Below are 26,877 nucleotides of genomic sequence, written 5' to 3' on the forward strand. Positions count from 1 at the left end.
TCATTTCAGGCCTCTGTTTCTGTGAGGTTCAAGGGCACCAAATGGGCATTATAAATATTAATAAAAACTTCAAAAGCTAAACCACATTTTTATGGAGTTAGGAGCATAAACTGAAAGAATTAATTTGGGAAGGAAAAGATGGTGGTTTTCTATGGTTGTTTTGTTTTGCTTTTGCTGAGAAATCCAGCAGTTCTTATTCTGTCACAATAAGGAAAACTGTATAGTTGGTTGTTTTGAAAACCACTGATGCTTGAGTGTGTATCAGGTCACATACAAACACGCAGAGGGTCAAAAATATTGTTTTCAGAGTAGAATTTATATCTAATTGTCTAGTTATGATCTAGCCCCCAGGCCCTCCAGGGGTTGGGTCATCTATTAGACGATACGTGTAAGCTTGTACATATGTGTTTTCTAAAAGCTGAACCCAAATCTGAAGAATGTGAAGGGCAAAAACATAACTGCATAACTGACCTCTTGAAAATAATAACCAAATTGAATGAGCAGAAAGGATGGGCACTTCTAAGATGGAGCTGCCGGACGGTGAATTCACGGGAGCAATGATGAGAGGGGACAGCCCTGCAGTCCTACCTTCCAGCCAGACTGTGCTCCCTTTCTAGGCCTGAGAGCAGCTGCATTAAAGTTTAATCATAATAAGACTGTGTTCTATTTCCATGGCCTCTTTCATCCCAAGAATTTGAGGACCTGGTGGACCTCACATTTATCTTCACATCACCTGCTGAAAAGCAAGCTGGAACAGGTGTTGTCTTTCTTTTCCAGGCTGCGAAACCAAGGCAGGTAAACAGGTCTTCTGTGTCCCCTGGTGAGACAGGGAGTTAAAGAAGGGAAGGCTGCATGTTTTTGTCCCTCAGAAGGAACCAGGCTAACACACAGGAAGGACTAAAATCTGCCTTCCAGTTCAGGAGGAATCTTGATGATTAGATAGAGTATCGGTGATTAGATAGAGCAGAGTGAGCAGATGGATAGAGGTATGAAATAAGAGGTTCAGGAAATGCCCCATCTCAGGGCATGGAGAAAAGGTCTCCTTGACCAGTAGATGTTGAAAATTCCACACAGAGTCCTTTCTCTATGTTATTGCATTGCAATCTCAAAACCCCCGTGTAAAGTGTCAATATCTCTAGAGGCACACTACAGTACGTTTAGCCACTCTCAGACAATAGCATTGCAACAGTAATTAATTTATGAAATTTATCTTTAATTATATTGTTAGCTGAATCCTGACTCTCAATAGAGCTAGGAGCCAGGCAAAATACGTTTTGATGGAAGGAAGGAGTTATCAGTTATGCTCTGCAAACTCAAGTCCTTTTTGCAAAGAAGCTATATATTAATTAATTCAATCATTTAACTAGAACAATTGGTCCAGACTATTTCTGATGGAAGCAGAATAAGGCAGGGAGAGAATAATAATAATCCTGGTTCGAGTCTTGCCTGGTCATCCACCAGCTATACAACAGCAGGCAGTTCAGCCTCGCTAAGCCTCCACTTCTCCTGTGTTATGTAAGAACAATCATGTGTGATCTCAGTTTGGATTCCCCCAAGGGCAAATCTTGAGTCAAGAATGGGGAGCAAGTTTGGGTGGTAATCCCTGGGACCACTGGAGAAGTGAGATGGGAGGGGGGGAAAATCAGTCCAAGTGGCTTCAGTGAGGGGTTCCCACTGTGGTCACTTCTTTCAACCCCTGTGAGGACCCTTTGGGACACTGTGGGAACTTGCTTCAGAATTGTCCCAACAAAGGGAAAGGAACCTGGGGGGATTTATACAGGAATTCCCATTCTTCCAAGGTTGAGGGTTGTTCCTGGGCCAAGGATTCATGGGTACTTCCCGCTTAGCCCCCAACTAGGCTGAGGATCTTCCCATGAGGCCAGAGCACATGTCAGGCAGAGAGACACCGCCATCACGCAGGAGACCAGACTGCCCACAGGAGGCTTCCTGGGGTGGAGCAAGGAGATGGAGATGGGCACCAACGGTGTCTGTCACACACAGAGCCGCTTCATACAGCTGCTGAGGAAAGTCATGGAGGATAACGTGAATGTGATTCTTAGCATAACATCAGGCACATGAGAAAGAGCCAATGTCAGTCGCTGTGATTGTCATTATTGCTACTTTTTTTTTTTTAATTAAGGTGGACCTAAGCTTACTGTCATAGCAGAGGATTCAGGGAGCCACGAGAGAGCCAGAAGCCCCTGGGTAGGTCTGAGAAGAGAAGCCATAAGAATTCAGAAGAGTGAAAATAGTACAACCGTGAGGGTGTCAAAGGCAACCTTCATGTCCTTCCAAGTTCTGCCTCCTTGATCCTGGGGGACACTGGTGGGTCAGCTTAGCCAGATCTCTAAAGAGAACCAGGGAAGAAAAATAAGTCTGCATGTCCTTGCTACCAGCCTTCCAAGGTAGAAGCACACCTGGCAGTGGAAAATCCCAACCCCCTGGCTGGGACAAGAATTATCTGACTACAGAAGGAAGCGCAGTAAATATTTCTGGTTTAACCTGGGCTACATGACAGCTTCTCTGAAGTTTTACTTCAACTTGAGGCCCAATTCAACTGGCATGAATCCCCACAAATTAACTCCCAGGGAAAACACAGCCATTTGAGAAGAGAACTGACACCTTTTGCAAAAGAGCAGAACCTTCAGTCCGGTACATGCAGGATGACTGTCTTCGACTGAGGTGAGATATAATAGATCCAGGTGAACCCCCATCGACAGGCACGGCGGCCTCGATAGCTGAATCCATCACCATTCCCCCTGTGCAGTGTTGTGCTTCCACCCCCCTTGTATACGGAACACGGCTTACAAAAGGCAACCGTTTTGTTTGGCAGGTGGAAAATCATTTCAATTGCGCTATTTTTCTGTTTACCCGAATAAATATAAAGATGCTTTTCTTTTCCGCAAAGAATTGTTATTGCTATTTGAATCTATGTTGCTTCCAAAACAAACATCTTACTTTTGGTTCAGAGAAGAGCATTCTATTCCACAGAGGAGTGATATTCTTCAGAAGGCTGGTGGGAAACTTGTAGAATATTGAAAGGATAAGACTAATTCCAGAATAAACAACCTGGAAACTTTGTTTTCTGACTTCTAATAACTATGAACGGTCCCTCCCATAGGATGTACTATGGGAGTGACTGGAACATGAAGGATTGGCCTATAGGACAAAGCCAAGCGTGGTCCAGTCCCTCTCTAAATCCACAACTGATCTTATAAGACTATTCTCAGAGCTGTCTGTCTCTCTTTCTCTCTGCCTATACAGAGCCCTGTCTTCCCCTATAAGCCCACTTCTGCTTCCAGTTGTGTTCTGTGGAAATCTCACTCCCTCTCTGATGAGCAGGTGCTTACTGAGACCTGGACCAGAGCTTAAATTACAATGAGTCTCATGGAAAAATTACTGGATTCACTTGTGGCTTCCTTCTACCATCCCGCCATTCAAGTCCCAACTCCTGCAGGGAGCCATATCTACCAGCTGTCTGTGTCATTGCCTGGCCAAATCTCTCTAGGATTTCTTTTAGTCTGATTTTGCTTTTATCCTTCCAATCCATGAAATGGATGCTAACTTACATAAGAAAATTCGATAAGTAAATATGCTCTTGTTATTGACCAGCCTCTCTCTCTTTTGTCTTTTTTAGGAGTCAACATGATTATCATCCTCTTCAAAACAAGTGACAATTGGGCTTCCCTGGTGGCGCAGTGGTTGAGAGTCCGCCTGCAGATGCAGGGGACACGGGTTCGTGCCCCGGTCCGGGAAGATCCCACATGCCGCGGAGCGACTGGGCCCGTGAGCCACGGCGGCTGAGCCTGCGCGTCCGGAACCTGTGCTCCGCAACGGGAGAGGCCACAACAGTGAGAGGCCCGCGTACCGCAAAAAAAAAAAAAAAAAAAAAAAAAAAAGTGACAATTAATGAGTGTATTATCCTGTGCCATTCTCCAAACACAATGAGGGCAATAGCATTATCCCCATTTTAAACAGGAGGAATCTGGAACTTGGAAAGTTAAATAACTGACCAAACCATTGTACAGCTAGACAGGGCAGCACTGTCAGATTTAACCCAAGAATCTGCATAGTTTGTGTTTTAAACCACCATGTACTTCTGCCTTCCACCATCTGATTAGGCTGTGGAGTCCTGGGGGACCATCTACAATAGCACATATGCAGATCTTCTATTAATAAAGGCTGAAACCTTAATATCTTCCACGTGTGGTGCCCCATACATTTACACAGCCCCTTCCACATGCATTCTCTTATTGAATTTGAATGGTAACAATCACGATAGGGATCAGTCAGGCACAAGTCTGCTTTCTCTGCTTAAAATAGAAAACTTGAAATTCAACATTCCCTATCCACAAGAACAGCCAATAAGTGACATCTACTTAGCATCGTTCTTTTTTTTCCTCTCCCGTCAGGGTACAGGCTTCTATCACACATCGCATCCCTCTTTTTCGTTTTGCCGCTATAGAAGCAGAATGTTGTTTCCTCTAAGAAAAGCGTTCCCCTGATGGGAGTGACACGCCCGTATTAATGGAGGAATAAAAGTCTCACGATTGAAACCTAGTTAGAACCTGCAGAATTTATAACTCAGCAGCAAAAATTTTCTCTTTGCAGAAAACTGGGGCATAATCAAGGCTTTCAATGGAGGGCAGAAAAGGGAAATCACAGAAAATCAATTCAGTATTTTTGAGGCGTGGAATGGAGATAAAGGAAATGTTCTCTCAACGATTTTGTGGGCAGAGAGATATGATAATTGTTTTCCTCTTTAAGGCCAGGACTTCTCCTCAGTTCATGGTGTGACCTTGCTGTGTCTTTCTGAGGTCTGATCCTGTTTCCCCCAGTAACTTTAAGAATATAATCACATACTGGTAAAGAGCTCAGTGCAAACACTGAATGACTTGGATCACCATCACAACACTGCCACTCATTAGTGTTCTGACCTAAAGCAAGTTCTTTAATAGACTTTCAAAGTCCATTTCCCCATCTGTAAAATGGGGATAATAAATCTGCCTCAAAAGATTGTTGTTGAATTAAATAAGAATCCAAAGCACTTAACATGACTGATAGAAAGTCTTTAGCAAACTAGAGCTACTAATACATGCAATATTCTTTTTTAAAAATCATTTTAAAAGTCCTGTTTTGCTCAGTCTATTAAGTATCCTGTAGTCTAGTGATGACAAATACTAATAAAGATGGTAAGTTATAGCAGTTGGGGTAAATGATACACTTGATACACTGTGACATAATAAAAGGACACCCAGATCTCAACGTCTTAGCACAATCAAGTTTTGTTTCTCACCAATGGCAAGTCCAAAGTGGGGTTTCCTGGTCAGACACACTCCTGGGTTGTCCTTCTTCAGGTGGTGACTCGGGGACCCAGCCATCTACTGCCAAAGGGCTTCCTCCATCTCTCTTGTGTCTTCCAGTTGTTGGTTTTCAGCCACTTAAGGGAGGAGGGAGAGAGGCTAGAAGTCCATGTGACATGTTCTATGGTCACCCACATCCTGGTCTCTAGTCCTTAGTCACGTGATCCCTATCTAGACACACAGGGCTGGGAAATGCTGCTTAGCTGGGTGCCCAGGAAGGAGGGGAGAAGCAGATATGGGTTAACATTGCCAGAAAGGATCAGGAGAATCATTTCACTTTTAATTTTGATACAAGTAGGACTTATTTTTTGGAGGCGTGTATGAAGAAGAGATTATATTAGTCACTTTACATTAGAAACATTTCATCAGAAAACAAAACTTCATGAATCAGAGGCCAAATTGCAAAGGGGATAGAAGTGTGATTTTGATCTTCTCCTGACTTATCTCTCCTCTGCTCCCCCTTCTTAATCAGTGTCTTTCTCTGTCTTCTACCCTCCCAGACCCCCACCATAGGGCTCCATATAATGTTTCATATTTCAGACAGTGATGTCCGTTAAAATATGCCTTATTTCCTCAGAGCCATATTGTCTGATAGGTGACAGCTAATTAATCTGATAAAGTAATTCATGCAGCTAGAATAACGATGATTGTGGGAATTGTGTTACTAGGCCCAAGTAACCTGTACTTTTAATAGGTTCCTTCCAGCCAGAGACAATGGATTAACCCAAATAAATTGGTCTAATGGTAAGAACTGTTCAAATGTGAGAATCTTAGTCATGATGGCAGCTCAAAGAGGACACGTGTAGCAGGAGCTGCTCTGATAGAAACCTTGGACACCTTAACTTTGTTCCCTTTTACTTAACATTTGTCTTAACTGGGCTGGTGAATTATGTAACTGTAAAACTATTTTTTTAGTTAAATTTAATTTTTTATTTTATATTGGAGTATAGTTGATTTACAATGTTCTGTTAGTTTCAGGTGTACAGCAAAGTGATTCAGTAATATATACACATATATCCACTCTTTTTCAGATTCTTTTCCTATATAGGTTATTACAGAATATTGAGTATAGTTCCCTGTGCTATACAGTAGGTCCTTCTTGCTTATCTATTTTATGTACAGTAGTATGTATATGTTAATCCCAAACTCCTAATTTATCCCTCCCCCCAGTCTTTCCCCTTTGGTAAGCACAAGTTTGTTCTTGAAGTCTGAATCTGTTTCTGTTTTGTAAATGAGTTCATTTGTAACATTTTCTTTTTTAGATTCCACATGTAAGTGATATCATATGATATTTGTCTCTCTGACTTATTTCACTTAGTATGATAATCTCTAGGTCCATCCATGTTTCTGCACATGGGATTATTTCATTCTCTTTATGGCTAAGTAATATTCCATTGTGTATATGTACCACATCTTCTTTATCCATTCCTCTGTCAATGGACATTTAGGTTGCTTCCATGTCTTGGCTATTGTAAATAGTGCTGCTATGAACATTGGGGTGCATGTATCTTTTCAAATTATGGTTTTCTCCAGATATATGCCCAGGAGTGGGATTGCTAGATCATACGGTAGAATGTTTTGATACTAGGCTGAATCATTTAGTTGGAAAAGCAGTACATATTTAGGAAAGAATTTTCTGTAGCTACACAAGATTCCTTATTTCACGTCCTTTCCTTTCTAAATATGGAAATCCAGCTCCCTGGAAGAGTAGCAAAAGTCCATGACTCCATGGAGGTCACAGCCATCATCATAATTGTGTTCAGGAATTAAAATCCCTCACTGACTCTTGATTGGGAAGAATCACATTATGTCCACTTCTTCCTGAACCCAGGGTATTGTGGGCATTTGGTTTTGGTTTTGTTTTGGTTTTTGGATATGTGCAAAAGCAAAGGTTTTTGTGGTAAATGTCAATGAAGTAACCCAAGCCCCTTCAGCAGGAATTGTTTCCCTGTGAGTAGGTTCATAAATGGGCAATTTCTGGCTTCCATGCCCTGGGTGTGAAGAATAGATCTGCTCTTTCTGATGTAATAAGGTGGGAGATGGACCTTTGCAGGCTCGTTCACAGTATGAAGGCCACTCTGGAGAAGATCTACTGTCACTCCTTTAAGAAATCGGAAGCAAGGAGTGGGAGGAAAAGCAAGACTCTGCAACTGGGGTGTCTGTACACAGAACCACTCTCCTCAAGAGTGTCGAAGGACCCCAACTCCCAGAGCCTGTCCCTGAGGTCGGCTCTCACATCCAGTGCCCTTTCCCTTCCTTGACACTTACTGACTGTTGAACTTTTCAGTGACCCACTGAGTTAAAGATAAACACCCCTAGAGAAGGAGACTCTTGGATACAGAAAAAGAAACAACTTTCCCAGGATCATATTGAATACAACGACTGCTCATGGGGACCTTGTCTTACATCTCTCTAACCAGCCGGTCTTCACGTCCCAGAGCTCTTATATGATTGGCTCTCAGCAGGCAGCAAAAGGCAACCTTGTTCCCACAACAGGACTAATGAAGAGGGAACACACATTGCAGATAAATCTGAGTTCAGATCTGGCCTGGCTGTGCACTAGCCATGTGACTTTGCAAAGTCCCCTGTGGCCTCCGAGCCTCAGTCTCTTCCTCTTACCATGGGGATCCCAGGGGTAATTGTAAGGATCATGTGAGCTGACGTGTGTGAATGTCCGGCATCTGGAAAGCATTGGCATACAGAAGCATTAATAGCTGATGATGATACTTTAATTTTTTTTAAGTTTATTAGACCCCCTCCTGGATATACTGCCCAGGCTGGGGCTGGCCTACAAGAAATAGGATACATATGTGCTCTTGGTGGGCTTAAAAAGCTAGTTGGAAGGAGAGGCTATATGAAACAGCAAAAGAGTACATTTTCAGTGCTAAATGAATGGAATATAAAATTAGTAAAATCAGAAATAAGAAGCAACAGTAATAAGTAGAAGTGTCAGGGAAATTAAGGTAGTTTTGGGAGAGAGTTTGAGACAGACACTAGAGGAGAAGTATTTTGCCCACTCCAGGGGAAGTGGCCTGAGCAGCAACGGTGAGGCTTACATATTTAACAAGAAACTCTCAGTTAACTCAAGTGATTGGCTCTTTGATGGCGGATTCCAGACTCAATTAACAAGACACTCAGATTGCATTTTGAGAGTCGCTTCCTGATGCCCTGCAAGTTATGTTTTGCAAAGATCTAGCCCCCTATCTGGAAGTCCGGCCCTGCCACAAAAGATCAGCTAATGTCACAAAGGACCTTTCAGGGTGAGGCGGTGTGAAGGGTCAAATGACTTAACTTGCTCTTCCAAGGGCCCACATCATCCGAGTAAAGCTCACTAAGATAAATACGCACAGCAAGTGCACAGTGTCCAGCTCTTGATCTTTTAATAGGTGTTGGCAAGACAGATGCGAACTCTCTACAATGGTCCTTTCCATCCTTTGTTTCTGAGGGCTAAGCCCTACCCTTATCACTCAGCAGAGGTTCCCCAGGGCAGAGCTGGCCGCTGTGTGTGCCTGCTCATGTGCACATGCTTACTCATGCAGACGTATGTCTTGAGCAAGCAGAGCATCTTAGACTTTCATGGGAACACATGTCATGGGGACATTTCATTAACATGCAAAGTCTGGTTCAATAAGTCTGAGGTGAGGCCTGAGATTCTGTATTTCTGACAGGCTCCCGGGTGATACAAGGCTGCCTCTCCAGAGGCCACGTTGAGAGGAGCAATTGGATCTCGTCCAGGTGGTGTGGGGGTCATGTTTGTGGGGACTGGTGGAGAACCACTGCTCTTCCGTGACCAGGGGACCCCCGAATCCCCGAGGGGTAGTCCTGTTCGGATGCACTGTTGTGCAGGTGCTCCAGGCTGCATTCCCGGGGAGGACCGCCGTGGCCAGGATCGCCGTGGCCAGGAGACGTCCCTTAAGTGTCTGGTAGCCTGTGACTAGAAAACCTGAGACCAAAGGGACACCTATTCCCAGACCACTGAGGTGTGAGGTCATGGAAACCTCCACCATGCTCACAGGGCCCCTTCTTTGTGAAGGTCAGGAGATTCCCCCATATGCCTTAAACCTACAGACCAGGCCTGGTTCTGTCTGTTGAAACTTCCTCTGAAGGACTGAGTAGTTCCACGCAGAGTGAAATAAGGCAAGAGGGGCAGCAGGAGCTCAGAGTTCCCTCCCTTGGGGGGCTTTAAGTGCTGCTTTGAGTGATGCTGTTGGGAGGACGAGGGCAGATCATCTTAAGGCCTGCCTGTAGTCAAAAGAGAGCTTTGGAAGTGAAATGTTCCCACGGCTTTAAAGGCTCTGAGAGAGCAGTGCCTGGCTTTCCCCACGGACACAGTGACACACTGTGATCCAACAGCTGCGTGCTTCCCACTGTCGGCACGGGTCATAGTCACCGAAGGCCCCCAGGTAGTACTGCTTTTGTCCAGGACCCCCCTTCTGTGCCTATAACACTGAAACTACATGACATCGTAACCTTTATATGAATTTCTTCTAGACAGCATTTAAAAACACCCAAATCTTTCTTGACCTTTACATTTTAGCAGAGTTTTTTTTTTTTCTTAAATTGATGTTACAATAATTTTTTTAAGCTGTGGCATTTTTAAAGCTACTTCAAGAGGAACTTCACTTTCCCTTACCCATCCTATTTGAGACCAATCATTAATCACGAAGGGAAGGCACCAAGGACTCAAAGCCAGCTTTATTATGTTTTCATGTTTGTGACATTTTCTTTCTATCAGCTAGTGGGAAGTTCCTACCCTTTTTGTTTATTATCTACAAGTTGTAGAATTTGTTTTCCAGGTTCCAGCCCTCTTCCGTCTCCTTCCACACCCTCCTCTGTCATGACCCCTCTGGCTTCTGAGAGGGCCTTTAGATTGGGGTCTGCAGAGAATGGCCAATGGATAGCATCTTAATCTTGTAAAATATGAATCCATTTTGTCTTGGGCAAAACAGACTTTTCTGCCTGTCAAGAAAATTCAGCTGTCATATTCCAATCTATTTTTTTCCCCATAAGGGCAACTCTTATAGAGGGACTGTAAAATGATGGATCCACATTTGCATAAGGGTTTAGGTCAGAGGTCACAAAAAACTGAGGCCCCTAAGGCCACTGTTCTGCCTGGCTAGAGTCAGGTAGATCTGATAGCAGTGGCACCTTCTAAACCAGGGGTTCTTAACCTGGAGTTCATGGATACAGCTGTGTGCATAGTAGAATTCAGATGGCCATGAACTTGGATGGGAAAAAAATTGCATCTTTATTTTTATTAATTTCTAACTGAAATTTATCATTTTATTCAATTATGAATACAGGCAAGAAACTACTGTGGTATTGGCAAGCATGCCTTCACTGCGTCACCAATGGAAATCATGGGTGTTTTCATATCACATCACAGTTGTTGTAGATATTTTGAAAAATTGCGTATATTTACCACTACATGAAAATATGGTAGTTATTAGTTTGGCTGCTAGAACTTGTTATTTAATGCATTAATAAAGAAGCACGTATATTACTATCTCATACATTTGTGCGTTTTTTAATACTTTGATAATTATATTTCTATGTAATTGGTTTCCTTTGTAATTCTATGCATTTTATGTTATGCGTTTTAAAACATTATTCTGAGAAGGGTCCATAAGTTTCACCATATTCCAAAGGGGTTCATGACACACACAAAAATATGGGTAAGAAGCCTGACTTAAGAGTCCCAGTTTGCCAGTGTCAAAGTGGCCATGTCATTCATTTTTGTAACATTCCTAATGCTTGTAGGAATTTGAGTTGACTTGCTTAAGTTTAGGGATATTTTTGAAGAATTTTTCTTTATATTAGGAGGTATGTGCTTAATCACAGGTGGTATCATAGTCATTTATTCATTTTATTATTCATTTATTTAAAATATCCCTAATGACCTTTTTTTAAGCTTTCTGTCAGCTACTGTGAAAGATTATCAAATGAAAAGACATTGTCCCTGCCTCCAAGATCTTGGACTCCAATAAGAAGTTTATCATTCCTATGAACTCCTTATTAAATTATAAGTGTTCTGTACTGTTATTCCCACCACTAACAAGATCTTTCATCCTCTTCGAGGACTTTCATCCAATAGCCATTTATTAAGTATCAGTTGGAGGTGTGGACAAGGGAGATAGATGTCTCTAGATGACTCTCAATTTTCTAGCTTGAGTCTCCCAGTGGAGAATGCTACCTTTCAACAAGAAACAGAATGTGTGTGAGGGGAGAGAGGAGATCATGCTTCCTGGGGAAGGAGATTGTTGAGTTTTGACCTTGATGAACTTGAGGTTGTGTGATTATAGTTGGGTATGTGGATCCAAAGCTTAGAAAAAGTCTGGATTCAAAATCTAAATATGGGAACCATCAGCTGTACAGGTGGTTAGCAAAACCACTGGCAGGGATGAGATTGCTCTTTTACCATGCAAACATGCATCCTTTGAGGACTTTTATGTGGCTAAAACAATGACAGGTGTATAGTAAGTAACTTCCCAACCCCCATTCCTCCATGGAACAGTACACAGTAACTTTGGAACTATGAAATCTCTGTGCAAAACCATATTCTCAATATTAGCTTAAGACAATGCCAAGAATGCTAAAAAAACCCCGAAATATATATATATATATATATATATATATACACACACACACATACATATAGTGAGTAAAAAGAGAAACAGAAACAAATTCTATGCCCTTCTGCCCCTCCCAACTCCTACCACAGAGCTTTGCTGCAAGCAAAGACAGACCAATAAAAACTGCTAGGAATACAGAAGAAGGACACAGGCAATGGGACCTTAAGAAAAGTTGGAGAGGATACTAGGAAGATTAAACAGAACTGAACATCCTAAAGGAGATTTCAAAGTTTGTGCCTTTGAAAGGGTAGGCAACTCCTTTAGAACCAGACACACAATTTAAGGTGGGAGACACAGTTTAAATGAGCAAGTATGATTTAAAAGAACAGTCTTTCAAACACATAGCTTCTAGAAGAGAAAAAATAAAAGAGGAAAGAAAAAAAAAAGGAAGGAAAAAGAGTCCTTTAGCAATTAGGTAGTAAGGCAGAAATGAAGAAAAAGGTAGCGTCCTGCAAGAAAAAATACATCAACAAAATTAGTGGACTCAAAATCCTCCTCCACCACCAAAACAAACAAAACCTGCTAAAGTATTTGAACTTTAATAGATCAACAGTGAAGAGTGCCTTTTAACCAGGACCATGTAAAGCATTCCAGTATCACAAAAAGTAAAATCAGGACAATAAAATCCAAAAAGGACTATTGCAGAATGAATTTACACACAAATCAACTGAGAAAAATCCAACCACCCTCTTCCAAAAAAAAAAAGACAAAAAGCAAAACAAAAATAAAACATGAAGCAGAAGGAAACTTTACGTTTACATTCCAAATCAAATTAAATATATCATAACAAGGATTTAAGGATATGAAAAAAACACTTTAAATTATAAATTCAAACACTGAGAACAGAAATGGACAAAAAAGGTAGGAATGAAAAAATAGTTGATTGAACTCAGGAAAGAAATGGAAGATAAAAAGATGATATTATCTCATAAATAAAGAGGAAATTACAGTGTCCAAGAGGAAATAGATTCAAATTAAAATTTAATAAGGGACATTGAAGAAAGACAGGGAAACAACCAAGAGAATGAAATGACACAAAGGAAGATACAAAGAGGATCAGAGAAAAATAGTGGAAATAGAAGACAGTTAAAGAAGGAATAATATTTGTACTACTGGAATCATAAAGAAGAAAAAGAAAACAAATGAAATGCAACTAGTCTTTAAAATTATAATCCAAAAAATTTTTCCAGAAAGAGGAAAAGGCGTGAATCTTGGTTGAAAAGGTTTAGTAGGTATCTGAGAAAATTAACCAAGAATGATCAAAACTGAAACATATGCCTATAAAACTGTTAGATTTCAAAGACAAAGATAAGATCTTCAAGACCTCTGGACAAAAAGAACAAATACTGTTTTCAAAACTTTTTTTTGCAAAATTAATAATGTCAAGAGAGTTTGGCATCAAGACCGACATACAAAGAAGGCAACAGTGGAGTACTATTTTTTTTAAGTTTAAGGAAAGAAATTGTGAACAAAGGATTTCATATGCAGTCAAGCTGTCCTTCAAATATCAAATTTCAGTATACAAGAACTTATGGAATTCTGTATCCATAGATTGTTCTTAAAGACTCTATGAAAGAATGAGCTGCATCCAACAAAATCATATCAGTCCTTCAACAAAAGGACTGATAGGGAACATTTTAAAATATATAAATGTACATATAACACTAATACAAAGGCTGGGATGAGGGTGAAAGACTAACAGCTGTTGAAAGTAGTTCTCTTATTGCACTATTTCTACTATTTCACACAGTAGAAATAATGCAATAAAAAATAGGAGAAGGGAAAGAGAAGTGGATATGCTTACATTGCCATGTGGGCATTAAGTGAATTTTAAAGAATCAAAATCCTGATTTGGGGAAAAATTTAACAAAATAAGTAAACCACTAGATAGGGAAAATATACAAAAGAAAAAAGAAATGAAAATAACAACCATTGAAATGAAAAAAAAAATTAATCAAAAGAGACTGAGTTGCAGACCTCTATGCAAATAAATTGAAAAACCCAAACAAAATGGATAACTTCTAGAGAAATACATATTGACCTCATTAGAGTTAGAAAGTTTAAATATATGAATTTCCATATAAGAAATAAAGAAATGTACTAAGGAACTCCCCCACACAAAAAAAAAATCAACTAGCACAGATAATTTTACAGGGAAATTATACCAAACCTTTAAACACTAGGTAGTCCTAATGCTTTATAAATTACTATACAACATTGAAAATCAAAGAAAACTTTTTAATCCTTTTTAGCATGCAAATATAATACTTATACTTAAACAGATAAAGACAATACAAAGAAAGAAAACTACAGAACAACAACACTCACTAACATTTCAACACCACTTCTACATTTTTAGGTATTTGGTACAACAGCACATCACTTCCCAGTATCAAAATCTGCAACAGTTTTCTATGGTCACTATAACAAATTACCACAAATGTGGTGGCTGACAACAACAGGAATTTACTTTCTCATAGTTCTGGAAGTGAGAAGTCTGAAATTACAGTGTTGGGAGGGCCATGTGCCCTCCACAGTTTCTGGGAAAATGTGTTCCTTGCCTATTCCAGCTTCTGGTAGACACCAGCATCCCTTAGCCTGTGACCACATCACTCTAATCTCTGCCTCCGTCTTCACATCACCTCCTCCACTACATAAGTATCTAATCTCACTCTACCTCTCTCTTATAAGCACATTTGTGATGGCATTTAGGGCCCACTTGGATAATGTAGGATAATTTCCTCATCTGAAGATCCTTAATTTAATCATATCTGCAACAACTTTATCATATAAAGTAGCATTTACACGTTCCAGGGATTAGGACCTGATGGCCATTATTCAGGCTAATACACATAATAATGTCTACAGGAGAAAAATGATATAACTTTTTCCATAGATGCTGAGAAAGCATTTGACTAAGTTCAACACACATTCATGATAAAACTACTCCAGTATGTAAGAATTGACAGATACTTCTTGAAATGATGAATAGTTCTAAAGTCAGTATCATATTTAATGAAGAAACACTAGAGCCATTTCCACTATGATCAGGAACACAAATGCCTATGATCTCTACTACTATTTGCCCTATTAGCCAATGCAATTAGACCAGAGAAATCAAATAGAGGCATAAGAATGATTAAATAAGAAGGAAAACTATATTTGCAGGTGATATGATAATATACCTGGAAAACTCCAGAGAGTCAATAATAAAACTAACCCAAACAATGAAAGAATTTATTGAAGTAGTGGGATATAAAATTAACATATAAAAATCGATACCCTTCATACAAACAAACAATAAATAGGAGAAATAATGGTAAAGAAAACCCATTTACAACAGCATCAAAATGCAGTATGTACTTATGACTAATTTAACAAGTGGCAAACCTACAAAAGGAAAAAAATTTTAATACCCCTGAATTACACTAATAAAGCCTGGGACAAATGGAAAGACATCCCCTTTCTTAAATAGGATTATAGCATTATAAAAATATCAGTTCTCCCTAAGCTAATTTATAAATGTATTACAATTCCAGTAAAATACACCTGCAAGCTATTTTCTGGAGTTAGACAATTTGATACTAAAGTTCAAATGGAAAAAAGAAAAAAAGATGCAAAAGTAGGTTGAAAAACACTAAAAAAAAAAAAAATAACTGTGTATGGTGACTAGTCTTACCAGAAATTAAAACATTCTATAAAGCCTTGATAATTAAAATGGTGTGGAACATGAATAGACAAATAGACTAGAATAGAACAGTTCAGAAATAGCCCCCAGTACATATGGAAATTTAGTATATGACAAAAGTGGCATCTCAAGTCACTGGGGTAGAGATGAATTTTTTAATAAATAGTCTGAAACAAGCAGGTAGTCATTTGGAAAAGTTATAATAGATCTATATCTCACATCATATAGTAGATAAACTCCAAGTGGATTAGGGACCTAAATATAAAAACTGAAACAGGACAGTATAAAGGAAAACACAGCTAAATTATTCTGTTCTTTAATCTTGGGAAGAAAAAGACTTTCTAACTATGGTTTAAAATCAGAGACCAAAGAAAAAAATTGATAAATTTGACTGCATACAAATTAAAAATTTTTGCCTGACAAAAAGCACCATAAACAAAGTCACAGGACAGCTGACAAATAGCAAGAAAATATTTGCAACACATACTAGAAAAAAAGGCTAATATTCCTTACATATAAAGAAATCTTAATTATTAAGGGACAAAAGACAAAAATCCTGATAGAAGAATGAGGAGAAATTCACACACACACACAAAGATTAAAATGGCCTTTGAACATGTGAAAAACTGCTCAAACTCACTCATACTTAAACAAATCCATGTCTCTCATCTAACAGATTGGTGAAAAATTTTAAATATGGGAATACTTTCTATTAGTTAAGCTTATTGGTGGAGGTATGGGGAAACAGGCACTTCCAAACTTTCCTGGTGGGAATGCAAACTGGTACAGCCCTTCTGGAGGAACATTTGGCAATGTCTAACAAAATTGCATATGCATTTTCTTTCTGACCTAGCAACCTCACTTCTAGGGGACGTATCTCCAACAATGCAAAAGCACATACATTTGAATTTAATCAGCCTCATTGTCTGTAATTGCAAAACACTGGAAACTATTTAATTGCCCATATGTGGAAGAGTGCTTGAATAAACTGGTATAGCCATACAATGGAGTACTATGCAACTGTATAAAAGAATGAGCAAACCATCTAAAACTGATGTGGGGTGCTTCCTACAACATATAGTAAGTGAAAAGAAGCAAATCCTCAAAGAGTATATCTCCTTTTCTTAGGTGTCTGCTATTTCATGCAAAAGAAATTCAAGAAGGATAAAGAGAATTTGAATAAACTCAAAGTACCTGCCTCAAAATACTTATCAATACAAAGGGAAACATAGTAATTTTATCATGGCGAAACCAGCACGAGCCACCTTAACCAAGTGATCAAGGTAAATATCACCAATAATAAGATATATCAGTATCATGAATCCCTTGATATGATGTGCTGAAAAGGGACACAATATCATTTCTGTGGCATTCTTGCAAAAACTGCATAATCTTACCCCAATCATGAGAAAACATTAGACAAAGCTAAATTAAAGAATATTTTACAAAATTACTGATCACTGGTCTTCAAACAGAGCCAGTCATAAAGGACAAGGAAGGACTGAGGAACTGTGACAGATTGGAGGCGAAATGCAGTGTGAGGTCCTGGAGAGGATCCTGGAACCAGAAAATGCTATTTGTAGGAAAATCTGTGAATTTCTAATGAAGCCTGTAGTTTAGTTAATATTATTGTGCTAATTTTAATCTCCTAGTCTTGATAAGTATAATGGTGATAAGAAATGTTAACATAAGTAGAAGCAGAGTGAGGGATATAAAGGAACACTTTATAGTGTTTTTTCAACATTTTCTAGGTCTAAAATTAGTTTAAACTAAAATGTTTTAAAGCCCAAATAAATAAATAAATGGATCTCTGAACTTCTATTAAGGGTTTTCTGGAAACCTCCACCTTTTCACAACTCTCCTATAAAAGTTTCAAAACATTTCGGAAACCACATACGATTAATCTTAAACTCACAATGATCAGAAGGGCAGTCTCACACGTTGCAAATTAGTGAAGAGGAGAAAACTAGAAGGGACACCAGACGAAATGGAGCATGTGAGGGAGAGATTTGTAAATGACCTCTTTTGTGTTGCTAAATTTACTCCTAACCTGGAATGGGCTACAACCATCACAAGGACACAAAACTCATCAGGTAAATTCAAGGACTTTTTAAGAATGCATCTAACCACCTCCTGTCCAAAACATTCAAGCTTAACCTTTCTCCTGAAAATGCAATCTGCTCTTTCCACCTCTCCCACATACCGGACTCTGAGACCTAGATTGTCACACGAGCAGAACCATCCCCTTGTTCTGATTGAATAGGTTCTTGTCGTTACATTATCAGCTTGAGATCCTAGGGGTATATGGAGATATGCCTATTCATTGCTGAGAGAATTCACACACAATTTCTGTCCTTCACATAACTTTGTCCTTAAAGGCTATTTTTGGAATTCATTTCAATTATGTTTTCCCAACAACCATATTAGGAGATGACTGTTGTTTCTTCATATTAGAAGAAAAAAAATGAGACAAAGATCTCAAAACAATTAATTGAGGTGCTCACAATAAGAAACATAATGATAACGATAACACCAGATTTAGTCTCCAGCCTCTGCACCCTCTTTTTGTCTAGAAAACTGTGCTGCTCTGGCACATGTGTACATGGACCTAATGACCAGAGGAAATCCAGCTGACAGGGCTCTGTCACTCCATTCACAGTACAGTGATGTGCTTTGCATTGCTTTATACTTTTCAAAGCCCTTTTCACATATTTTATTTAATTTGATCCTCAAACCACACTGTCACATAGGTAGAATAGAAATTTCCTTTTAATAAAGATGTTATGGTCTGAATGTTTGGTGTCCCCCAAAAATCCATATGCTGAAATCCTAACCCCTAAGCTGATGGTATCAGGGAGCTGGCCTTGGGAGGTGATTAGGTCATGAGGGTGGAGGTCTTGTGAACAAGATTAGTGCCCTTATAAAAGAGGTTCCTGAAAGATCCTCCCTTCCCTTCCACCACGCATGGACACAGTCATAAGCTGAGAAATCTATAACCCAGAAGACAGCCTTCACCCAACCATGCTGGTCCCCAGATCTCAGACTTCCAGCCTCCAGAACTTAAAGAAGTGAATTTCTGTTGCTTACAAGCTACCCGGTCTGTGGTATTTTGTTATAGCAGCCTGAACAAAGACAAATAACACCATACCATTCAATAACACTTTAAACCATATAAGGCTCCTTTATGTGCATGACCTTATTTAAGTCCCACTGAAGGAAAAAGTGTGAGGTAATATTACCCACATTTTCAATGATAACTGAGGCTCAGAGGTGGACTAATCCAAAGTCACTCAGGTAGATTTAAGAAGACACCTGAACAATCTTCCGACTCATAGCGCAGTAATTTTCCCCCATTCTGCCATAGCTGCATACCCAAATGAGGAGAAATCACACGTTTCTAACTGTGACTCCAAAAATGAGTCCGTGAGTGACTTCCTCCTAGACGGGGATCTAACGGGGTCATTCTGCTTAGCCACTTAGCCACACGGCTATTCCAGTGGGAGAAGCAGAAATAGAACATGGTCACAAGTCATGCTAGCAGGAGCAACACCTGATCAGGGGTCAGGCTAGGAATCGGGCAGTTATCTCTATGGATATCTGTGGTCCACTTAGGAACCATTCCAAGGACTCCAGGAAAGCCAGATAGGATGTACATTAATTCACTAATTAAAAGCTCAGAAAGAATCATGAGGTATTTGAGGTAGGAGCCGATTAGGCTTAGGGCGGCTCCTATTACATAAAAGGTTGTATTGAGCCAGCTCCCTCCGCTTTACCTCCTGCCCTAGTATCTCTTAAAGATATGGGGGTTCCCCCTGCATGACCCAGGAGAACTGGGTTTCATAAACAACAGGACTCCAGAGTCACGCTTAACCCTCGAGCATGCTGCTGCGTTCCATGATATTGCAGAGCCTGACCACGGGTTTATGATAGAAAAAAAAAAGAACCAAGAAACTGAAGAGGGAAGGGCTGCAGAGGTGAGTCGGTGCCCAGAGAATGGAGTTCCTCCTGGATCCTGGCTATGCTGAGGATGGTGCCCAGTGGAAAATTCTGGCCACCCCTGTAACAGCCCCATAGCTCAGTTGGACAAAGCTCACTAATCTGGCAGCTGTCCTTTACTTATAGTCACATAAGCAAAATGATTGGTTCTATTGACAGCAGCCTGGACTCCAAGAGTCACACAGGTGTCACGGTCCTGGGCAGGGAGAGCTTCTCCCATCCTCCCTATGGCTTCTGCAATGCAACTTTCAAGGCCTTTTCCTCCAGGGCTGAGGGGATTTGTGTTCGCCTCTGTTTTTATAGGGTTATGTTTGGGGGAAACTTTCATGTGTGGAAAGCAGCATTCTAATAAATAGTGGCGCGCAGAGCTGTGCAGAGTCCTGAAGCTGAAGGTCACGAGGAAGAAACCCAAACCAGTAAACCCGGGGATGTTTTGTCCTGAACTTGTAAATCCAAACAATCTCCCAGTTATGAAATGGAAAGTTTGTGGGGAAAAACAAATGCCTTGGTTATTACAGCGTTACTACATTCATAAAATATATTTCATGGAGGGGGGGTGGGAGTTTACACAGGGGGTAATGAGATTTTTGCCTTATACATTATTTATAACCGCTTAATCCAGGTACTGTGGGTTATTTTTTTATTCCTTCTTTTTCACAGCTACAAAACACTTCAGTATTTCTAATTTATTTCTGCTTACAATACAGATGTTCTCAATTGTGTTTCTAACTACATTTCAACCATTATGATCGCGTTTATTTGTTTGTGTCAGCACACAAGCAGGGGTTGAATGTGCAATACACAATAGTGAGGCTTCGAGAAGCCTGTAAGAGGCCTCTTGTGCTTTAGTTATCAACAAATTAAAGCAGCTTGGCGGCACTATCTTTATCATCAGTGGTTTTCATCTCCGGATAATTCGCCTGCAGTTGGGTAAGCAACGCGACAGCCCTCTCTTGGTGCAGAAAGGTTGCACGCCTTAAAACAGCACTTTTCGAGATGACCATTTGGAAGGAACATTTGGAGAACATTTGGGTTATGTCCTCTAACTGAATTTCCAAGCTGTTGGTAACGGGCTAAAGAAAACGCAGTCTGTACTGAATCCTAAGAAAGCAAGAGTGTAAGAGCCTTGAAGGTCATGTGTAAATATTGACATTTTAATTTTATTTAGCATACCAAAGTGGAGCCCTCCAGTTGCTTATCTTGCCATAAAAACCCACCCATCTGCACTGCCCCGCAGATTGTCGGGGAAGATCTGATCTGAGCAGCCGTGGGCACTCCTCCCTGCCTTTGTTAACAAGGCTGAGTTTTGTTTGTGCAAAATCTGAGTCAGAGGGGTGTTCCTCCCCTCTCATCTCCACCGCGGACCGATGCACCTGATTAGATAACAGAAATCCGTGGGCTGAACGTTCATGTAGTGACAGGAAAGCCAAGAGGCAAACACACTCAGGGAAAACAGCTGCCTGCTCGCTCACAGAGTCAAGTCAGGTGTCCAAAACCAAAGTTACTCGAGGAACCAATAACTGGCTAATTTGGCCGGAACACCCTCTTGTGTGTCCTCAGAAGCAGCATGAGGAATAAATGCCAACGTGTCCTCAGGCTTTGTATCCTTCTCACAATCCAGGACTCCACCTGCAGAGCTTAATTTAAACAGGGCCGAATTCTGAAAGTGAGGTACAAGTGATAGCTTGGTCTTCCCGCCAACAACAGTGGTTAGGGCTCCCCACACACTTAGCAAGTTCGCCAAGATGCTTGAGTGTTAGCCGACAATGGCATTGCTTTCCTACACCAGAGCCAAGAGCCCTGCTTATGTAGAACAGCCTGGCAGTTTGATAAGATGCCTGAGGCTCCCATCTCCCTACAGCGAGGTCACTAGAATCGTTTTCCTCCTGAGACATGGTAAATGGAAATGCAGGTCCAGCAGATACAAGGAGCCAGTGAGTGAAACATGGAGGAACCAGGGCCACCTCAAGTGGCCTTTGGCCTAAAAGGTTTCTTCTAAGTGGAAAGAAGAAAATTGAATGCGGGAACAAAATGACCTTTGAATGCTTCATAACTCAGGCTCTGACTTACTCAAAAAGGGGGACATGATATTAAAGACCAACACTATTTTCTGCCCTCTGCATTTGAGCTTTGAAGGGTGCTCCTCAAACATTCCTGATCTAGGGCTTCCCTGGTGGCGCAGTGGTTGAGAGTCCGCCTGCCAATGCAGGGGACACGGGTTCGTGCCCCGGTCCGGGAGGATCCCACATGCTGCGGAGCGGCTGGGCCCGTGAGCCATGGCCGCTGAGCCTGCGCGTCCGGAGCCTGTGCTCCGCAACGAGAGTGGCCACAACAGTGAGAGGCCCGCGTACCTCAAAAAAAAAAAAAAAAAAACATTCCTGATCTAGCCTCTGTGCCCAAATCAATGTCATGATTTACAATTCACACTATAGTTGAAATATTAACCGTCTTTCCTTACTCTAGCCTTGTTAAGTCCTGGCCTGCACAGCTACTGAAATAATGCAATATATTAAAGCACTCTCAAAGATATGTTGTTTGTTGTGTTTTGTTTTTAAGCAGTACTGAGTGGGCGGAGTCAGTCCCATTCAAAATTCCCAAGCGGGCAAAATGTGTGTCACTTGGCCCCTTCCTCCTTTGTCTGTGCTTTCCCCTCACCTACTTAGCAAACCTTCCTTTCATTCCCACTGATGAACTTCCAAGTTCCTTCTAGCTCAACTAGTTCCTTTCAGTCACTGGAAAACAAAGCTAATAACTACCTTAATGTATTTGCCTGCAGAAAGTAATTTTTTGTTTTGCACATACCAAGAGAATTTTCATTTTAAGGGAAGCAAAGAAAGCCAAAGGAATGACTCTTCGGAGGTAGAATGTCAGAGACATGACGCTTGGATAAAATATAACTTGGGGCAGAGGAGTGTACTCTCAGCCTCCCTAAAGTGGATGAAACAGTCAAGTCAGTACCCATCAGGCAGACCTGCTAAATTTCAAGACGGAGACTACCCACCACATTCCCACTGTGATGTTTCAAGCATGGTGTATAGTAAGCTCTACCTACCTACTCAGAACTTAATACTAATTAGTTCTAATTAATCTTATACCTGATTCCTAAATAACTGAACTAAATTAACAGAGTCTAGTTATTCCGGTTATTCTCAAGGCCCTATGGAACAGTGGTTTTAAAAATTCCAGAAATGGATAAAGAAGGCATTGGAGTTGCTCTGAAACATCTAAGTCAGAGTAGCACAATTCATTGTTTTTATACAGAATTTGATTACCTGGTTAGCCCTGATTTGTTTCAGTCTAAAACCTACGATGCTTTCTTTTCAGTTTGGTCTCCTCCACATACTTGAACCTGTAGAGGTGGGAGGGGAGACAAAGAAGACTTGTTTTATTTGAGCTTGTGAAAATAATGGCTCTTATCAAGTTCAATGTCATAAGTTTTCCTCCACAAGAAGGAACAGTATACTTCCTGGTGAGCGATAGTTCTTTAGTACATAGAAATGGTTCCTAATTCTCAGCAGATAGAGCACTTGAGGAAACAGGGGCATTCTCCTAAATCACAAAGAATAACGTGATGGTCAGTATGATTGACTGTTGTAAGCTTTCATAGCTTCTTTCACGCTGAGATCCTGAAATATGGGAAAAGAACAGTGCCGGCTGGCCAGCGGAAGCCATTGCTGGGAAAAGGAGCATAAACATCCCCAAATATCCTGGTTTTCCCAGGATAACCATCATTTTCAACATTATTCTGAAAAGTAATAAGGTAATAAGAATAGGAAATTTAGGCTATGTTTACTGGATTCATAAAACATTCCCCTCAAAAGGGGGACATTTTTAATTTTTCATGAAGTTTGAAATCTACAATGGTCTGGCATCATTTCCAGGCATATAGAAGGAATTCATTTTTATTTTCATCTGAATTAGTGGATCCCAAACAGTGGGCACAACAGAAGCACCTGGGAATTATGTGGAGTTTGGGGTTTTTGTTTGTTTATTTATTTGCTTGTTTGTTTGGCAATGTATTTTAGTACCCCACCATAAATCTACACTGAAATTGAATTTCGTAATCTGTGTCAAAGAAATATATTCTTAGAATGATTCCCCAAGTAACTTCTGAGACTGACCCCCTAATTCAACAACACTAATATTAACACTTTAACCTTACCTTTGAATGCTGTGATGACCAATGTTCAGATTTAAAACCCACACCTTCTAAATTTGGTGCATGGGGACAAGGAAAGGAGAGAGTGTTTAAGCACTAAAGACAATGTTGACAAAAGTGAACACAAGGTTAAGGAATTTAGAACCCAGTATAAAAGGAGCAAAGAACTCTTTCTTCCCATGTCTTCTTTCACTGTGCTCTCTCGATTTTTCTCACAGTATGGCTCCCAGGCCCTCTCCCAATACCTACTCTGTAAGGCTTTTATCCCATGGCCCTTTCACCCTCTCCCCCTGCACATCTGCTTAGTTGATCTTCCCTATCTCCTTGACTCCAACCCCGCATATATTTGATTCATGTATTAGTCTGCTCAGGCTGCCATAGCAAGGTACCACAAACTGGGTGTCTTAAACCACAGACATTTATGTTCTCACAGTTCTGGAGGCTAGAAGTCTGAGATAAGATGTTGTCAGGGTTGATTTCCTCTGGGGCCTGTCTCCTTGGCTTGTAGATGGCCATCTTCTCCCTGGGTCTTCACATGGTCTTCTTTCTGTGTGTCTCTGTGTCCTAATTTCTTCTTATTATTAAGACACCATCCATATTGGAATAGGGCTTACCCCAATAACCTCATTTTAATTTATTGCCTCTTTCAAGACATCATCTACAAACACAATCACATTCTGAAGTTAGGGGTCAGGACTTAAAGATGTGAACTTTGGGGACATAGAATTCAGCCCATAACAGCTCTGAATCATCTAACTCTAGACCTACATGACGACTGGCTCGTGTGTTTGAAAATCTCTCACATGAAAACAAGGGACAAGACCTCTGTATTCCTTAAGAGATCAAAACAAGGACCAATGTGTGGAAGATAAAGGTTGAAAGTCTCAGCCCACATAAAGAATTATGTGACAATGAAAGGAATCTAGTTATTAGGGGCTGCAGCCCCTGACAGTGTGTCCCCATCACCAGAAGGGCATGACAGAGACTGGATGGACCCCTGTTGCTCAGGAAAATCTAGCAGGAGCCTATAAGGTCCCTTTTCCTTCTTTAATTTGATGACTTTAATGAGGAAAATGAGCTCACATGGATTAAATCAAGATGATCAAAATAAAGCAGTAGAAAATCCAAAAAGCCTATGCCTAGATGTGTCTGTAAACATAACATAATCAGATATGAGGAGAAAGGTTCTTTGGAACTCTTAGATTCATCCTTTCCCTGGGGTAATATAACGCAAATAAGGTAAGAGTGTGAACTATTTCAAAAATAGTGAGGCCCCAGGTAACACGGGGAAGGCTAGAGCAACTCAGAAATGTCTTTCCCAAGAGAAAATGATCATTCAGCGCGTGGATGTCCATGGCAATTTAAATGGAGATTTTCCCACAGAAATCACAAAGATCAGAACCCAGGTGATGTGACACAACAACTCTGCTCTAAGCATCAACTTACAAGGTATGTGCACGAAAGCCATTCAGGAGGCCGTTGGGTGGCATGTGTCAGCATCAGCAGGCCAGTTGTTGGAAGACCCTGACTCCAGGACCCATCCTTCCATATATAAGTCCCCTGACCTATGGTAAGGCCTTGTCTTCTTTGAACCTCAATTTCTTAACCTGTAAAATAGGAATAATATTACCGATCCTCACAGCAAGTTGTGAGAATTGATGTAATCATATAATTTATGAATTTAACTATGCAATTTAATTCAACTTAACTGTGAACTGTAGAACATTATTCAAATATACGATATTAATATCATTGCTTTTCTTCTTGCCCAAGGTCACTGCCTATACCGTGTGCTATAAATGCAAGTCATCTTCCTCTTAGATAGAACATGAAAGATTTCTAGGGACACTCTTTGACAGCACAACTCATTCGGAAAGATGCAGACTTCCTAGACACAGTGGAGAAAATAATCCAGGAGAGGCATTCCTATCCCAAGAGACTACAAGGACATAATCAAAACCAAAAGCTGAAGAATGTACAAAAAAGAAGAAATTCCATACATCAGAGAGGCAAGTGATCTTGAGATTCTTTTCATAGATGATACGTCCAAACTTTACTCCCCATTAAGCTCTATCTAAGATGCTTATTAAAAATGCAGGGACTTCCCTGGCAGTCCAGTAGTTAAGACTCCACAATTCCACTGCAGGAGGTGCAGGTTCAATCCCTGGTCGGGGAACTGAGATCCCACATGCCGCATGGCGTGGCTAGATAAACAAACAAGCAAACAAACAAATATGCAGACTCTCCCTTCCTGGAAATCCTCCCCACTACCATCACCCCTGATATTCTAGTTCAGTAGGACAACACTTTGATAAACACTTTCCCGGACAGTGAATTCAGACTCTCCAAAAAAAAACATCTCATGCTTCTTACAACACTGTGGAGGCTTTGCAGTATTTACCAAACCTGGGTTCCATGCACAGTATCTAGGGGTGACCTGGGGTTTCCTTAGCATCTCTCTCCAGTATCTCCATCTGCCTCCCTCCAAAATATGTCAAAATAAGCATTCAAGCTAGGTAAAGATTTTGTGCTTGCTGGGCAAAGAAACCTCGAGTCAAGGCCCCTAATCCTCCTCTCCTTCCAGATTACCACCTTAAACCCCTGTATCTAGAAATTTTGGATTTGCCAACTGCCCAGAAAGATGAGAGCTACTTGTGTGACAGTGTCAAGTCCCTGCTGAGCTGTGTGAGGCTGGCATATGTAGAGCTGTCTTGGCTTATCAAGGGCTCCTCCTGGCACATGTAGCTCAGATGGAATGAAGGGCCTGGGAAGACTCACCCATCCTACTCAACCCACCATCCACTTCCACCAGTTTACACAAGAATAAGTGAAACAGGGCTTCCCTGGTGGCGCAGTGGTTGGGAGTCCGCCTGCCGATGCAGGGGACGCGGGTTCGTGCCTCGGTCCGGGAAGATCCCACATGCCGCGGAGCGGCTGGGCCCGTGAGCCATGGCCGCTGAGCCTGCGCGTCCGGAGCCTGTGCTCCGCAACGGGTGAGGCCACAACAGTGAGAGGCCCACGTACCGCAAAAAAAAACAC

The 26,877-nt window shown here is 40.9% G+C and overlaps 1 long non-coding RNA gene across 2 annotated transcripts; it reads right to left on the bottom strand.

The window, feature by feature from the left end:
- Nucleotides 1-1,303: 1,303 nt before the first annotated feature.
- On the bottom strand, nt 1,304-25,438 carry LOC132516090 (uncharacterized). Of its 2 annotated transcripts, XR_009539252.1 has the most exons (4): nt 25,285-25,438; nt 22,952-23,028; nt 5,297-5,440; nt 1,304-2,347 (listed from the first exon to the last, which is right to left on the bottom strand). It is a non-coding gene; the product is annotated as an uncharacterized LOC132516090 (long non-coding RNA). The 2 variants fall into 2 exon arrangements; XR_009539253.1 differs by lacking the exons at nt 1,304-2,347; nt 5,297-5,440 and adding an exon at nt 20,824-21,316.
- Between the last annotated feature and the right edge of the window lie 1,439 nt (nt 25,439-26,877).

This window comes from Lagenorhynchus albirostris, chromosome 2, assembly GCF_949774975.1.
Source record: "Lagenorhynchus albirostris chromosome 2, mLagAlb1.1, whole genome shotgun sequence".
Classification (NCBI taxonomy): domain Eukaryota; kingdom Metazoa; phylum Chordata; class Mammalia; order Artiodactyla; family Delphinidae; genus Lagenorhynchus; species Lagenorhynchus albirostris.